The sequence below is a fragment of the Aphidius gifuensis genome, linkage group LG2 (genome assembly GCF_014905175.1).
Source record: "Aphidius gifuensis isolate YNYX2018 linkage group LG2, ASM1490517v1, whole genome shotgun sequence".
Taxonomy (NCBI): Eukaryota; Metazoa; Arthropoda; class Insecta; order Hymenoptera; family Braconidae; genus Aphidius; species Aphidius gifuensis.
Window position 1 is genome coordinate 4,384,662 of NC_057789.1, and position 17,915 is coordinate 4,402,576.

General features: G+C 23.1%; 1 protein-coding gene across 5 annotated transcripts in view; it reads right to left on the bottom strand.

Annotated features, from left to right (window-relative positions):
• The window catches only part of LOC122848492, a 63,172-nt gene that overhangs the window by 40,019 nt on the left and 5,238 nt on the right, over positions 1 to 17,915 (bottom strand). For all 5 annotated transcript variants that reach the window (XM_044146584.1, XM_044146581.1, XM_044146580.1 and 2 more), the window contains exon 3: positions 4,835 to 5,144. The gene's annotated coding sequence lies outside the window, so the exon portion shown is untranslated. The remainder of the gene's footprint in view (positions 1 to 4,834; positions 5,145 to 17,915) is intronic.

Genomic DNA, 17,915 nt, shown 5'->3' on the forward strand with positions numbered 1-17,915 from the left:
TGCGACTTTATATTTTGAATTATGATAATGAAAAATTGTGTAGACAGCTGACTCTATATAATATCTTTGTATATTTTGGCATTATCAAATAAGTATTTTAATAAAAAATTATTAAAACCATTGAAAAGAATGATTGATTATTATTTTTATGAATGTTCCAAATCTTAAGAACAATAAGAACCCGATAGAATGAAATGAAAGAAATAAAACAAACTGAATAAAATGAAAAATCAACTTTTCCAAAAGATTGAACTCTTTCAAGGCAGAATAATAAATTCAAACTAAAGTTCAGGACTTGGTTTAATATTTTTTTTTGCACAGAATAGAAAAACTACCAAATTTTTTTGAAATAATATCACAGAGAAAATTTATTTCATGATTATTTTGATATATGAAAACGTTCAATGCCGTTGCTCAGACAAGCTTTGCTATATAGAAAAATTAAAAATTATAATAGTCTCTTTGGTGTAATTATCATGAAAAACATTTAACAATTGTTTAAATAATATTAAATAATTTACAATTTAATGACAGAAGAGAAATAAAACTGTACCTGAATATAACAAAATTTGTTTAATTTATAATTTACTTGTGTATTTTAAATTTGACCATTTACGAGCCAGCAGAAATAGCTACAGTGAGATTAACAGTACCATAAACTCAATTTAAACTGATTTGATTATACAGAAAGGAATACTTTGCTAATTAAATCTTGTCGTATAATTTTCTACCCAAGCTAAATCCAAAGGGTTTATTTTACATACAATTAGTCTTTCTTGATCGACGGAAATTTAAAAAAAAAAAAAACAAAACATTATAATCATGATATTCAGCATCTCTTTTTGTATATATTAGTAAAATAATTTTCTAATCAATTTTCAATGCTGATAGTATAACCATGTAGACTAATCAAATAAAAATAAATAAAATAAATCAACTATACAGATAAACAATTAAAGTTGCAAGTGGATGGTGATTGGTGAATATCGATGATGGTCTTTTGTAAATTGGAATACAACAAAAGTTGCTCGTTAGTAACACAGCAGGCTTAAGCGCCTGTCGAACTACTGAATTGGTCATTGCTTATGTATAGACTCTGTGAGGTCTCCATGTCGTTTCCAAGACTCAATATTTCAATGTTTCAAATGTTTGTGCTATTGAAAGCTTCATCAATCAGATGCAAATATAATTTCACATGCAGATCCAGTTATACAAATACAAAGTCAAAAGCAACATTAAAGAAAATAAAATTAATGATAACATAATTATTCCAAAGTATACATAAAAGATACAAAAAAATAAAACAAAAAAACATGTAATTTAAAATAACAAAGAGTAATTATTTTACATCTTACAATTTTTATATTTTTTTTTTATTTTTTCTACTCAAGATTTGTCAAGTGGACTTTTTATTTTTGTGTTATTTATAATCACGATAATTTAATTTAAATGTATTATAATAATAATTGTCATAGTTAACTGATGATGATGAGATTTTAATGAAAAAAAAAAAAATGTGCAGCAGCTAGCATTGAGGGGATGAACGTTGAAATAAAATTATGTGTCAAGATAATTGACGTTCACGATGAAGGAAGCAACTACTCACAACCAACTTCCTACGCCAAAATGACAGTTGTATATATACGTCACTTCCGGTAAGTTGTTATTATTATTATTTTTTTTTTAATTCAAGTTTTATTTATGTTATTGTTGTTATTTTTGTTTTTTTTTTTGTTAAACTTTTTTTTAGTATTTTTGTTCTTATCTAAGAGCATATGCTGGTGTACAATTGATCGTGGTGGTGTGACCACAAGAAATTTCGTGACTTTATATCGTTGGTTGGAAGTAGAAGCCGTCTGGTCGAGTGTATGTACCAACTACTGGTCTAATTGATGCCTCAGGGAACACAGAATGAGAAACGTTAAGAAGGAAGAGAAAAATAAAAACTTGACTCTTGCACGTGAAATGAGTAAAATGAATTGGATGAATGAGGTTGAAACTTTACACTGTATATATTATATTATATACATCTCATAAACCATGAAAATAATGAGGCCCATTTCATAAAAATAAAATTGTATAATTTTGAAAGATAAACTAGAATAAATCAATGAAAAATATCTTGTTCTCTTCAATTGATTTTCAAAGAGCATAAAAAGACTTGTAACGTGCTTTTTTTTTTTTTCTACTAGAAATAAATATAAATAATTGAAAAAAAAATACTTTAATGAAGTATATGAAGTGAAATTACTTGGCAAAATAAAAAAAGATATTTTTTGTGTCTAAAAAAATTTGTTTCAAATCATTTGAAATCGATTTAGCCAATTGATGACCAGTAGTACTTTTTTGTTTTTACTACTTCATGAGAAAAAAGCAAAAAAAAAAAACAAGAACCAACTGTCATATTTTTTTTCTAGCTTTAAATTATGAAACTAATTTAAATTTTTATAAAAATGATATACGTTTATGATTAATAAACTGATTAGTAAATTATCTTGTATCCCTATAAATCAAATTTAATTAAATGTAAATTTACGTAGAAATTTTTGTGTTAAAAAAAATTTGTAAAAAAAAGAAAAATATCATCGTTGAATCTGTCAGCATAATAAATATAGTTATCATGCAGTGATCATGATGAAGATAAAGCAAGATGATATGTTGAACGAGTGGATAGTCATTGAAAGTGTGGTATGACATCTAGGGGTTCGTCTTTCAGAAACTTGAGTGTCACCACCACGACGACGACATCAGGACGATGCTGTTGGAGAGATTCAAGGAATATAAACAAGGCAAAAAAAGGAAAAAAAAAAAAAAGGCGTCGGCAGGGTGAATATACAGCATAGAGGGTGAATTTTGTCTTCGTAAATACAACTGTATATATATATACATAATTTAGGGGTGAAATTGCGACCAGTCACGAACAAAGTTCATCGTTCGAACTGGTCTTAGTCTTATATACATTCAACCCCCTGAGAGCAATGACCAACTTGAAAATTTACCAAGAAGCTAAAAGTTTCATGTTTATAAATGACTTTACTTCTAAAAATGGGTGTGTCATTTATGTTGGCATAAATGTGCATGTATTTTAAATCTAATAAATAAATTTAAAAATAATTCAATTGATAAAACAAAAAATAAATAAAAAAAAAAAAAGATAAATGTCTTTTGAGATAATATTAAAAGTAAAAATAAAAAAATTGTCTCAACTCAATGACAGATTCACAATGTGTATAGGGAATTTGAAATTGGTCTGAAGGGATCAAAGAAGGAATACTGATTTCCTGGATGACATCAAATTGACTGTGTCGCTTTTGACCCAAAGAAAGATACATAGCTCAATGAGAAAGATAAATGTTACCAATAGTTGTCAAGTTTAAAATACATTATGTCAATTGAGCTTGACACAAATGCAATATTCAAAATAAAAAATAGATATATAAAATAAATTAATAACATCATCTATTGATGTATAAAATTTTTATAAATCCATCAAAATATTACATCCACTTTTCATATCAAGTTTTTCAATAAATAAATGAATAAAGCAAAATTCACATCAAGGAAAAAAAATAACAAATAAATTAAAGACTCAATAAAAAATAATTATAAATTCAATAATAATAATATAAAAAAATGTTTATAATAATAATAAAATAAAATGATGTCATTTCTTTAAATTTATCAAAGACCTGTCGGACAAACAGTTGTCGGAAAATTATTAAGATTGCTATAATTTACGAGAAATCATATCAGCTGTGTAACGTAAATCTATCATTAGTGATCATAAAAAATAATAATTTATTGTTATTAATTATTTTCAATGCAATCTTGATGATTTTATCAATTCAACACAAATAAAATTAATGATAATGTTTTTTTATTTTATGCAGATATATATAAACACACAGGTGATGTATTCAAATTAAATAAAACAAGTATTTTTATTTATGAAAAAATTATATACATGTGAATAAAATTGTAGGAAAATTTCTGTCAAAGTAAGGAGTAATTGTTCTACTTGGCTTGTGAATTTCAAGAAAAAGTGTACAACAAGTTTGAGTGTTATGAAAAATAAAAAAAAAATAAAAAAGAGATTAAAGAAACAAGAAAAAGGGCTTGAAAAGTTGAGCCATAGGTGTAACATGAAGAATCTTTAACTATACGTTTTCGAATCGATGAAATGGTACTTAACAAGCTTATCGAAAAAACGATATCTAGATGAGAACAGAAAGCGTCATTTTCGGTCAATAAACACCGTCGTAAAATGAAGAAGATCGTTTACGTGAAAATTCATGCAAAATAAATGGGGAGAAAAAAAAAAAAATACTGAGTGGTATAGAAAAAAAAAAAAAGAAATGTAATAAGTCTTTTACAAAGAATTCTTGAAGTTGTCCTCTTTTTTTTATCATCTTTTGTTTCAAATAGAATGATTATATCGACTTTTATTTATAGAAACTTATTGTTCACTTGTGACGTAAATTTCTTTGTTGTTTTAAATACAAAAAAAAAATATAATTACTATGTTCTTTGTGTAATTGATTAACATAGTTGTTTGATAATGAAAAAAAAATTATATTAGTTGAAAAAAAAAATGAATAAACAATACTAAAGATATATTGATACAAAGAAAAGTTTTTCAAAAAATAACTTCAGTATGTTGATATTTGATGTTGATATTTTATTTTTGAAAATATTTTTTTCTATGTCAACAATGCTTTATAAATCATTGAAAATTTGATATAAAGTTTGAAAATTTAATTTAGAAAAAAAAAATAATTTAAATTTTACTGGAAAATTGAAAAGTTTATAAAGAAATAAATAAAAAATTTCTTACCTTAATAAAAATTTTCCAACTTTAAGACGCAATTGTGTTTCTTTGTTCACTTTGATCACCTTCTATCTTGATTCTTCATCAATTTTTTTTTCTTTATAATTTACTTATTGTTATGTCAAAACCACTTGCGTCAAAGATTGTTTGAATTATTTTTTTAAAATATATTTCTTGTATCTCATGGTATAATTATTTTATCCTGAATTTTGTTTGATACTTTTTTTTACTCTGTTTATACAAACATTTAATTCTGCACTTTGAGAATATTTAAATCCAACATCATTCTGGAGTTCATTAGTCATTGTCAAAATATCTGCAACAAACAATTAAAAATACAAATTAAAATTAATAATTTTACATTTAAAACAAATACATTTTTTTTTTTGTTTCTATAATTTTTTTTTTAAATGAAAACAAAATAGATTCAGTCATTGGTGAAATTAACAAAACCAATTTGTTTTTTTTTTTTTTTTCATTCACGAGATAATCAAGCTAATAATCATCAAAAAGCTTGTAAATATTTACATTGTTAATTAACTGCACAACAAAATTAATCATTACAATTAGTTTAAAGTACAACAATTTATAGTAAACAAAAAAAATAATTATTCTTATAATTTGATACACTGTATGTTTTTCTCGAAAACTAAATAAAAATTCAAGATAAAAATAAAGATAAATATTTCAATTAAATAATTGAAAAACCAATAAAAATAAGTAATTAATCAATTGTAAATAATATAAATATAATCAATAAAAATATAAATATAATAACAACAAATGAATTTAAATTATAATAATTTATATTTTAATTGTCATTAATTATTCCCTCAGGCAAAGAAGTAAAAATTTAATTTTAAACTTATTGTTTTTCTAATTAGCAAAGGGGATGAATTTTTATTATTTTTATGTTGATTATAAGAATAAATTAATTGATAATGGAAAATATCTGATTAATTTATTTTGAAAAATTGCTATATTTAAAATCGATCATCCAATCAAAAGACGTTATAAAGTATTACACGTTTCATTTTAATACAGAGACAGAAAATATTATTATTCTAAAAAAAAAAAGAAAATAGAAGCATTATTGCATCGCAAAAATAATCCATCAAAGATAATAGATTCAATATGATTAAACGCCATCTTGAACAAGTTCTACCCTTCTTAAAAAATATCTAAAAGTATAGGGGAATGAGCATTTGATGATTACGAAAAGGATTTTCCAAGCTTTCAACTATCTTTCACATAAAACACCCTCACCCTAATACACGAAAAAAAAAGAAAAATTCACGTACATATATTTTTATGTATTTGTGTGATTTTCAAGAAAAATAACTTTGTACAATTTTCTTCTACAACTTTGATTTAAAAATATATAAAAATACAAAAAAAAAATAATAACATTATTTGAACAATAAAATGGATTTGTTCGTTTTTACAAAAAAAAAAAAAACTTAAATTCAGAAAAAATCTACACTTGGAACACGTACAAATAACTTGAATTCAACATATTTATAAAAATAAATTTCTATTCCCTTTTATATTATATACATATAAAAAAATATATATATTTATAAACAGAAATTTTGTTTTTTAAAAATAATAAATTTATTTAATGATTTGTTAATAACAAGTGGAACAATAAATTGTCAATGAAAATCAATCAAAAGTAGCAAGGCTGTGTACACAAGTTTGCTTAAATCAAATCAAATTGCAAATGATGTGTGTGTGTGTTGTAAAATGCATTGTTACAAGAGTATTCAATAAGTGCATAAACTAATTTACTATATGATAATAATGATGAACAAACTGAATTGCATGGATAGTGATCTTTATAACAAAACAGCTATACACAAAGTACATAAATTTGCATTTTATAAAATCAACATACAAAATCTATACCTACATCTACAAATATTATTATTATTATTATTATTATTATTTTTATTATAAAAATTGACAACAAACTTATACTGATAAATAATAATAAAGTCAAATCATTTTCAGTCAACTGTAAATTTAATTGGCTGCCTTCTTGAGTATGTATTTATTTATATTTTTTGATGATATTATTAAATATACTTTTAAATTTGAATAAATATAATTAAATTCATAGTATCTATTATTGTTATTTTGTTTTTTATTAATTATGTTTTTTTTTTTAATTATACTTGTATTTTAATTTCCGCTTTTTTTTTTGTTTCTAATTTAATTGTATAAATTATGAGTGACACAACAATGGTGATGCTGGTGGGTATATTACTATATCATTTTAATGATGATAACAAAGTTGTAAATAAATGTGAAACAAGAGAGACTATTTCACCTGACATCACCAAACATTGGACATTTTAGCATGACGAGGGTGTCATAAACTCGGCACGTTTTGCAACCAGTATCACACTAATCTTGATACAAATAGTGTCAATTTAATGCATATATTCAGCTTTCTGTATGAATATTAAATACTTTATCAAAAAAAAAAAAAACAAAATTAATAACCAAATAGATAAATAAAGTTATAAAATTTAAACGATAAAAATTAAATTTAAAAGTAATTTTAAATTAAAAAAATCAACTAAGAAAAACTAATAATAAAAGATAAATATTTATGAAAAATAATTAATAATATTGTGCTTGTTTATATTGACAAAATATAAATATTTAAAAAATAGAAAAAATAATAATAATAATAATGAAAAAATTGAAAACATAAACTTGATTTTAAAATTGATAAATTAAACAATACAATAATTAACAATATAGAAATTGATTAAAAATTATTGGCGGGGTTTTTTTTTTTTTTATTCATTGATTTCATGATTCATTCAACATCTAAGTTAAAGCCCACAATTAGTTTTGCATATTTTCATATTAAATCTGCATATCATGAGATTGTATACACTCCGCCTCGATTACCGGTTTGTATATTCATCGTTCTATATTTTCCATAATACTGAAACTACATGAAGCAGCTGCTGATTCACAGAAAAATATTTTTTAAAAAATAGTTAATATAAGGTTCAAGTAGGATTAAGTAATTCAAGATGTAAAAAAAACCTCATACATTGTGTTTTATAATTAGAGACATGAATATTCAATTTGATAATTTAAAATTTTATTAAAAAATTTTAATTATTATTCAAGAATTAGATTTTTTTGAGCTTCATATATTTGCAAATAATATTTAATTATTTTTATATTAAAGATTTAATTTTAAAAATTTTTTTTGTAAAATAAAATCAACTTTTAATCAAAAGCTCATTTTGCATGTTGTTTAATTTTATATTTTATGCGAATATAAAATTAGCCAGTTATCACATTGTCGCCATGAAAACAAATGTGGGAAATCGTTGTCTCGACACATCCTGTCTTTTCGATTAATGCATTTTTAATTTTACGCACGTACGAATATAACAAAACAATAAAAAAAAAACAAATAAAAGAAAAAAAACTTATAAACTATTTAAAAAAATAAATAATTAATTATGCAAATGTATTTTTTTTATTTATCGATAATTATTAAATAATATTGATTGTAAAATTTATATTTTTATTATTTTTCATTGACATAATTTATGTATTTTAATTATGCAAAAAAATGATCAATTGTTTATTTAAAATCCACGAAAATTAAATGCTAATAAATATTTTTTTAAATTCATAAAGAAATAAATTAAAATCAAGTTACTAAATGATAAAAATAAAAGCTATTTTTTTTTTATTTCAAATTTCATTCTGAATAATTTTCATCTATTTTTCGAGTATTTAAAATAGGTCATACATGAAATTAAAAAGGTAGATTAGTGTATTTGTGTACTGATAATAATAAAAATATAAATAACAAAAAAAAAAAAATATAGTGACTGATGTTGTATATAAAAATTGATTGACATTAAGCATCAAAATATTCGATCATAGTGAATTGATATACGTGTTTTTGTAATGATACTGGATAGATCAAAATTTAGAGCATGTGTTGGTTTATATTGGCATGTATTATATGAGAAGTTGTTGAGAATGATGATCAAACACAATGTGTATTGCATATATTAAATTTTATGGATTGCATATTACATACACAATATAATGCAGCGTAATATTGATTGTGAACAATCGTCAAGTGATATCGTTAGTGACAGTATTAAATGAATAAAATTGACATTAAAAAATGAAATAAAAATAAGTAAAGTTAGTATACACGTGCACACATGAGTTAATCAAATTTTGACGATTGATTTTCAACTTTACAGATTGATCAACGATTTTAAAATTAATCTTCAATAATAACGAAAAAAATCAATAAATTATTTTAACATTTGATATAGTAAATTTTTTCTAAATTTTAATTTGATTTATATATTGGTATTTTAACTATTAATATGTAAAATTATCAAACAATTTTCACGAGTTAATAATCAATATAACTTTAAAAGTCAAATAAAAAAAAGCATTTAATAGAATTTTGTAAAACTCACGAGTTAATTTTAAAACTTTAATTACAAACTAAAATTAATTTTAGTTGAAAATATATTTTTAAAAAATACATATTATAATATATTATAGTTTATAACAAAAAATTCAATAAAATTGTATGAAAATAAATTATCAAAGTTTTTAAATATTAAAGAGAAAATAAATAATATAAATTATTGATGAAAAATGAATTTAAAATTAAAAATCAGTTGAGTTTAATTTTGTTTTGAATATTCAGAAAAAAAAAAAAAAAAAAATTGAATATATTGTTTAAAGGGGTTTAATACACCTGCGGCACACGGTTTCTCTGTGCGTCAGTTGTTGGATGATCAATAACTCGAAGCTTGCACTATCGTGTTTCTAAATGGTCTTGCTTCTCAAGTTCGTCCTTCGATATGGACATGACAAAGAACAGTGAATATTACTAAAGGGGAAGTACAACAGTAAAATAGTATTTTTATAAGAAAAAAAAAATAAAGAAACAATACTTGTATAAAGATAAGACAAAGAAATATGTATATAAAAAAAAGAATAGTAACATATTGCAGTGAATAAGCAAACAAATAATGAATTCTCAACACCCTATGGTATTTCAAAGTTGAAAGCTTTGGCTTGTGCGTGCTTTTAGCCACTTTACATATACATATTCTGTATATATATTATAAAATATACTCACACATAGTCATGGCACTTTTTATAATGTCCTTTTTTTATTTATTTTTTTTTCTTTTTTATCTTTATCTCTCTCTTTCTTTCTTTTACTGTCTCACGTCTCACTTTAACTAACCCCTAAAAGCTCCTCTATGTATTCCACCCTATCTTCCATTTTATTATTTTTTTTTTCCACATACTTTGTCATCTTAAAATTCAACCTTCATATATAATAATAAATTAAAAACTAATTAATGCCTTAATTTTTTTATTTATTATTCATGCATTTATTAATTTTATATTTTTTACTCTTTTTTATTTGTGCGTCAAATATTTTCTATTATGAAAAATAAAAGAAGCATTGTTTGTAAAAAAGAAAAAAAAGGATTAAAATATATACGTTAAAAAATGAAAAAAATATATATGAATTTTTAAAAAAGCCATTTTCACTGTATACAGTATATTCTTTGATGAACTTGGATTAAAAAATTGTTGGTATTATTTTTTTTTTGTGTTTTATGTACTTTTTTTTTTTAACTCAATGGATAAAAGATTATGAAGAGACTTTTTTTTCGCAATACTGTGGGCAAACTTTTCTATTCTAAAAGTTAATTAATAATTTTATAGAGTTACTTGAAATAAAGTTTTTGTTACCCATGGGACCAGCCGTAAATTGATTGTGCAAAGAATATAATAAATATATATACGATTATTATTTATAAAACTGTTCAAACTTCTTGGTTGACATGAAAAACAAAAAAAAAAAAAAGCGAAACAAACATACAGATAAATACAGATTAAAGAAATTAAGAAATATAATATTTAACAACAAACGCAAAGCTAGGAAATTCTAAAAATTTGTAAATATATAAAACGAAAATCCCTGAATATTATCCATAAACGTTTGTTGTTAAATAAATAAATAAATACAGAATGTCTCTCTTTCTTTTAGTACAGTTATTAATTTAGTGTTGCCGCGATACGATACGATACGATAATCCAGTCATTATCGTATCGTCGAATGCATTATTATGATAATTTTTTTTTCTAGACTTGCTAAGGTCCAACACAATTTAATAAAAAAAAAAAAACGAGGATAGCTCAACTCTGCTATAGACAAAAAAATTAAAAACACTTAAAATCATTGACAAAAAAATTAAAAACCCTTAAAATCCACTCCCTACCCTCTTTTGACGGTTTCAAAAATTCCTATTTTTTTTTCTAAGTTTGTCTAGGTCCTACACAATTTAATAAAAAAAAAATAACGAGGATAGCTCAACTCTGCTATAGACAAAAAAATTAAAAACACTTAAAATCATTGACAAAAAAATTAAAAACCCTTAAAATCCACTCCCTACCCTCTTTTGACGGTTTCAAAAATTCTCATTTTTTTTTCTAAGTTTGTCTAGGTCCTACACAATTTAATAAAAAAAAAATTACGAGGATAGCTCATTTCCATCATAGTCGTAAAAATGAAAAACAGCTAAAATCCACTCCCTACCCTCTTTTGACGGTTTCAAAAATTCTCATTTTTTTTTCTAGACTTGCTGGGGTTCTACACAATTTAATAAAAAAAAAATAACGAGGATAGCTCAACTCTGCTATAGACAAAAAAATTAAAAACACTGAAAATCATTGACAACAGAATTAAAAACCCTTAAAATAATTCCCTAACTTTGACGGTTTCAAAGGTTCCTTTTTTCTAAGTTTGTCTAGGTCCTACACAATTTAATAAAAAAAAAATAACGAGGATAGCTCAACTCTGCCATAGACAAAAAAATTAAAAACACTTAAAATCATTGACAAAAAAATTAAAAACCCTTAAAATCCACTCCCTACCCTCTTTTGACGGTTTCAAAAATTCCCATTTTTTTTTCTAAGTTTGCTGGGGTTCTACACAATTTAATAAAAAAAAAATTACGAGGATAGCTCATTTCAAATTTTTGACGCTATTATCGTAATTATCGTGAGGAAATTCTCGTATCGTCTCGCCATATCGTCACGATAAAAATTTGGATTATCGTATCGTATCGTGATTATCGTCTATCGCGGCAGCATTAGTTATTATTATCAATATATTACTACAAAAAAAAGTGACAACGTTAAATTAAAATGTTGAGAGATACTCAAGTTAAATTTGAAAATAAGTTAAATCAAATAATTTTTTTGCTAATGATATTCAGTAGTATATAACGATCGTTCGTGTTTCGAATTGACAAATAAAAACGTGACGAATTTTCTTGGAAAATGAGTATGCTTCTTTGGCTACCGAAAGGACTTTATCATCAACTCAGATATTGTCTATAATTTTATCGTCAACTAATATTATATTTTAAGAATATTAAAACATTCTTGTATATAAATCTATATCTTCAAATATTTATATTTAAATTTATCGAGCAATATCAAGTGTAATTTCAAAACTAAATTCAGGAAATCAGACTGAAAATCCTTGTGACCTACATTTAAATGTACATGTATATTTACATTGACGACGAATCCAATTAATTCAATAAATCGACTAGTGAATTTAACGATTAAAATTTCAAACTCACCGTCAAATAAAATTTTGAAAAGCTTTTAAATGTTTGATAAATTATCATGTTTGACTCATTTTAAATAAATTGATATATGTATGTCAACTCAAACATATTTGTAAATATTGTTTTTTACTAGATTTTATAATTTTTATGACAAAAAAATTTGCAATAATTATTATTATTAAATACAATTTATGATATAAATTATATTTGGAAATTAAATGAAAATAATATGTAAAAAAACTCGTTAATAATATATAGCAATAATAATTGCTTATTATTTTATTTTTTGTTTACACTGTTATCATAACTGTCAACTTATAAAAATAAAAAAAATTGATACATTATCTAAAATGTCATTGAGATAAACCTATGTGATAAAAATTTTCCCACTGCTGTAAATGATAAAGAGAAAAAGAATAGAAAAAAAAAATAAATAAATAAAAAAATCACGACAAACGGAAGTGAGGTTGAAAAGTCACCTTATCTGACCGAAAGAAAAAAAATAAATAAGTCACGTATGTATTTACCTGTAAATTTTCATTGACTTCAACAACAAGAGAGAAAATAAAATAATATATCCATGTTTTTTTTTATTTTTTTTTTTTTTTCAAATACGAGGGTAAAAAAAAATTAAATATTTATGAATTACCTATTTTTTTGAGTCATATACATACGACAAGTGATAATATCAATGATAATTCATCAAAAATAAATTATATTTATGATAAAAAAATAGAAAATTGTCATAATAATTAAAAAATAAAAAAAATATATTTGCATTTTACAGAACAGAGTAGAGTTTTTTTTAATTTATATTTTTTTGATCTAGACCAAAAAGAAACCCATAAACTGTATGAACTGTATCGATAGTCGATTGAATTTTTATATAAATAAAATACAAGTATAATAAAAAATTACATTATACATGTATATAATGAAAAAAACTAAAAATAATTATTTTTTTCTTGGCTGTTTTCTTTTTTTTATATAAAAAAAAAAAAAAATATTTTTTAGTTGAATATATATAATGGGCACAAAATGAAACAAGTAGATGCACAACATTGAAAAGAGAATAAGGAATATTGAGAGAATGAGGAGAGACAAGATATAAAATTGATATAAAGTGGGGATAGAAGGTCGTCGTGATGCTGGATGAGGACGACGGTGAGACTTTTGAGGCCTGGTATGCATAGAATGCATCCGGCGCACCTGCTCCAAGTAAGACGGGTTTTAACTCGTCTTCGTCTTCCACAATATATATCTATACTACTTATATACACATATGATGTCGCGTGCGCATTGCTTGAAAGGACACCCAACAAACTTAATGAGCAACACAAAAGTACAAACAATAAATGAAGCAAAAACGAAAAATAAAATTAGAAAAATTAAAGAAAAAAATGTATAATTTTTTTTTTTTTCTTTCAATTTATTAAATATATTATTAATATTTTGACAGGTTGAATAAAATCACGATAAATTAATAAATAATAATATAAACAACTGGTTTTTTTATACTATCATTTGTAAAACCCAGTTTTTTTTTATTTTTTTTTTTTAAATGCAGTAAACACATTTTTTAAATTAACCTCATTGATAGCATGAAAATAAAATATAAATAAAAAGAGTATGATTTTGAAAATAGAAAATTTAAAACTGTCAATAATATAGAATGAAAAAATAAAAAAAAAAACATTTCAAGTGTCATAGTGTAAAGCTTGAAAAAAAAAGGGGTGGATAAAAAAATTTTAAAGCCTATTGTGTTGAATGATACTGGTACTTACATTGGGCTCAACTTGGTAAAAAATAAAATAAAAAAAAGTAGTTGTTAGTTGATTGTATTGGAGTGCTTGCGGGAGCCAGGTGGATGAGGAGAAAAAAATGAAAAAAAAAAAAAAATGAAAAGTAGCATTATCTTGCTCAAAGTAAAGCCTATTGACCTGCAATATGACATACTACTTTGAGACATATTACTTTGTTGTTATCGTTTTATTTTTCATTTCATTCTTATTTTTTCATATGACTAGAAAATAAAATAGTCATGAAAAAAAATGAGATCTTATATTATAATAAAAACAATTTGTACAGTTGACGACATCAGACTGAATAAAATATTCATATTTTCTTGTCAAATTTTTTTCATATCAGTTTTTCTTTTTTCAAGATATTCAACAAGAATAAAATTTAAAAAAAAAAAATAAACCAATCCTTATCAGTAATACGATTCAACAAATTTACTAGTCATTTTAAAATTTACCTATTTATAATTGATGTAAAGAAATTAATTTAAAAAAAAAAAAAGGTTAAGTATTATATAATTTATAAATTGTCTTGAGCTTTTTAAAGCTTTGTCTGTTAAATATTCTCGAGACTCTCATAAATCCGCATTGAGAAGTGCAATAAAGATATATAATTTAAATTAAATATGATAAAACTGAGTGGAGCAATTTAATAAAAATGAAAAAAATTTATACAAGACAAAGAAATGTTTTCATTTTATATTTTTTCAGGGTATATTTTCTTTGATTATTTCTATTTAATTTAAAAAATAAAAAATTCAATTTCATATACATATACATTCAGAAAAAAAGAAAAAAAAATTAATAATGATGAAAAACAGTTTTTATAGATATTATATATGAAAAAATATATATGAAAAATAATTATGCGAGTTTTTCGCACGCGCTAATCGACAGAGAGTTACGCAGAGAGTAGCTAAAATGCAAATTTTATATTGCATACATATATACAATATACATACATGTATTTGGTATTAATATATAAAAGACACGAGTGCATGTATTTAAAACGTGAAAGAGAATAAAAAATATAAATAAAAAAAAAAAGTTAAATTCATGAAGAAAAGATCTGGCTGAATTCCAGAAGCATTGGACGAGCGGTTTTCATTATCAGTCGATTCACAAGACAACTTTTCTCGATTCACAAGTTGCCTATAATTGTAATATATAAGGACACCCGCTTTGTAAATTTATTTATTTTTTTATTTTTTTTTTATAATTACTTTTAAAATCAAATATCTTTGAAGCAAGTTAAAAAATATATTCAACTAGTTTTTTCATAAAACTAGTAATTTAAATTTAATTTAATTTTTTTCTTTAATTATATTGAGCATTTTAAGATATTTTTTCATGTTATGGACAAGCGTATTTAGATATAAAATTGAATTAATGTTTTTTTATTTTTTAAAAGGCACTTGTATTGAATAAATTACTAAATAAAAATAAAACATTGATTAATCATCATAAAACTTGTTATATTGAAATATTTTATTTGACTTTTTAGGAAAAATTATTTGAAAAAAAAAAATGATTAATATTTTAATATAATTTATTTTTATCCACAGTCAAGGTCAATGCACAAATATAAATTCTACTGAATTTAATGAAAAGAAGCACATTTATTTCAGCAATTTTCTATGCACTGATAACATCATATAAACTTTCGAGTTTTTATTTTATAAATTATATATTTTTCTTTTTTACTATATATTACATTCACCGAATGAAAACCTAAATGTGAATAAATGAACAAACAAATTTTCAAACTTATTTTTCTTTTTTACTTTTGTTTTATTTATATTATGAAAAATAAAATTATACTTTTTTTCACTTTTATTTGTTACTTTTGATTGTTTATTATTGTTATTTTAATTATTGAAAATATAATAAGCTGAAAGTAACTGCTCAACTTTTTTAAGTAGTAACGGCCCAACGAACTTATACAGTCAGACAAGCGTGAATTTGGTATTTCTATCTACTGAAATAACAGTTAGATAAATACACCGCTTATTGTTTTAATTTATTTCATTAAATTTATTAAAATTCAGTGAGTCTTTTTAAATTTGTGTAAATATATGTCATAAAACAGACAAGACATTTGTGTGAAAATTCATTTGATCGCTTTCTTCTTTTATCTTTTCATCTCAACTTGACATATTTTTAAAAAAATTAATAATTTTCAATGCCTTTGAAAATTACTCGTTACTCTTTTTCATAACCCAACAACAGAATTTTTAATAACTTTGAATTATTATATTTTATATTATAATAAAATAAATAAAAAAGATACTTTTTTATTAATTTTATGAAACGTAACTTGAGTTAGACCACTCTTAGCTGCCATTCACATAAACCTGACTCTGTTTCTATTGAAATAATAAGAAGAAAAAAAATTCCCAACGTGAAAATGTTAATTAGCTGGAATAATAATGAAAATGAAAAAACTGGTTATGATTGAGGTGTCAATCACACGCTTCTGATTATATCAAAAGAATTAAATTAAAAAAAAAATATTTAACATTTGTGGAAAAAAAAACACAGCAATTTTCATGAAATAAGAATGAGGAAAAAAAAAAAAACATAAAGAAAAGTTGGAAGTTTTAAAGAGTATACAAAATATAAATAAATAATAAAAATTCATTAACAAATTGTGTCATAATTTTCTTTTGATTTCGTTGATTGAAGTGAGTATAATAACAAACACATTAATAAATCAAATTTATTATTAATAATAGTAAGAATAATATATATGAAAAAAATAATTTTATGAATGGATTTGAGAAATTTATAAAAAAAACAGAAAATTTCCAAAATGGAAAATATTTAACAGACATAAAGATGACGCACAACTTGTCTATAAAATAAATTCATAATTTTCCAATGTATAAACTTTCCATCGTTACAAAATTTTAATTTATATTTATATACTATTTTTTCTTTTTCAGGTACAAAAAAAAAACCCATTTTTCATCAAACGAGTTGAAAAAAAAGCAAATTTAAATAAAATGATGATAAAACAAAAAACATCAAATATTATATACGAAAAAAAAAAAAAAAAAGCGCAAATAATAATCTCAAACAAAACAAAACTTGTGATGAGTGTAAAAAAAAAATATAATAAAACTTTAATCTACGTACTTTGAAGTCTGTTGCATTTGTAACTTGACAAAGTGAACAACTGCAAAAAAATTCATGATTTTTTAACATTAAAAAAACCACCAGATGCCAGGAATGAACCCATCAAGTGTATAAAGAAAAATTTACTCGACCTTGCTCTTATTTTAGCCCCCTTTTTCCGACACTTAAGCAATACAATTTAAATTGCTTAGAATAAAAGTTGAAATTTTGCCAAAAAGAGATTTACATATATAGCCATAAAATATAAATAAATAAAAAAATGAAAAGGGCATGTCGCGAATTTCAATCGACTGACAACACAACAGCACGAAAAAGAACAATAAAAAAAAGGTAACAAGTAAATATATCAATAAAGTAAAGAATTTAATATATTATTTTAAAAAAAATAATGAAAAAATAAGCAAGATGAATAGCACATTCATTTTTAGTCATTTTTAATTTTTTTAAATTTTTGGTTATCAGTCTCACCACTCA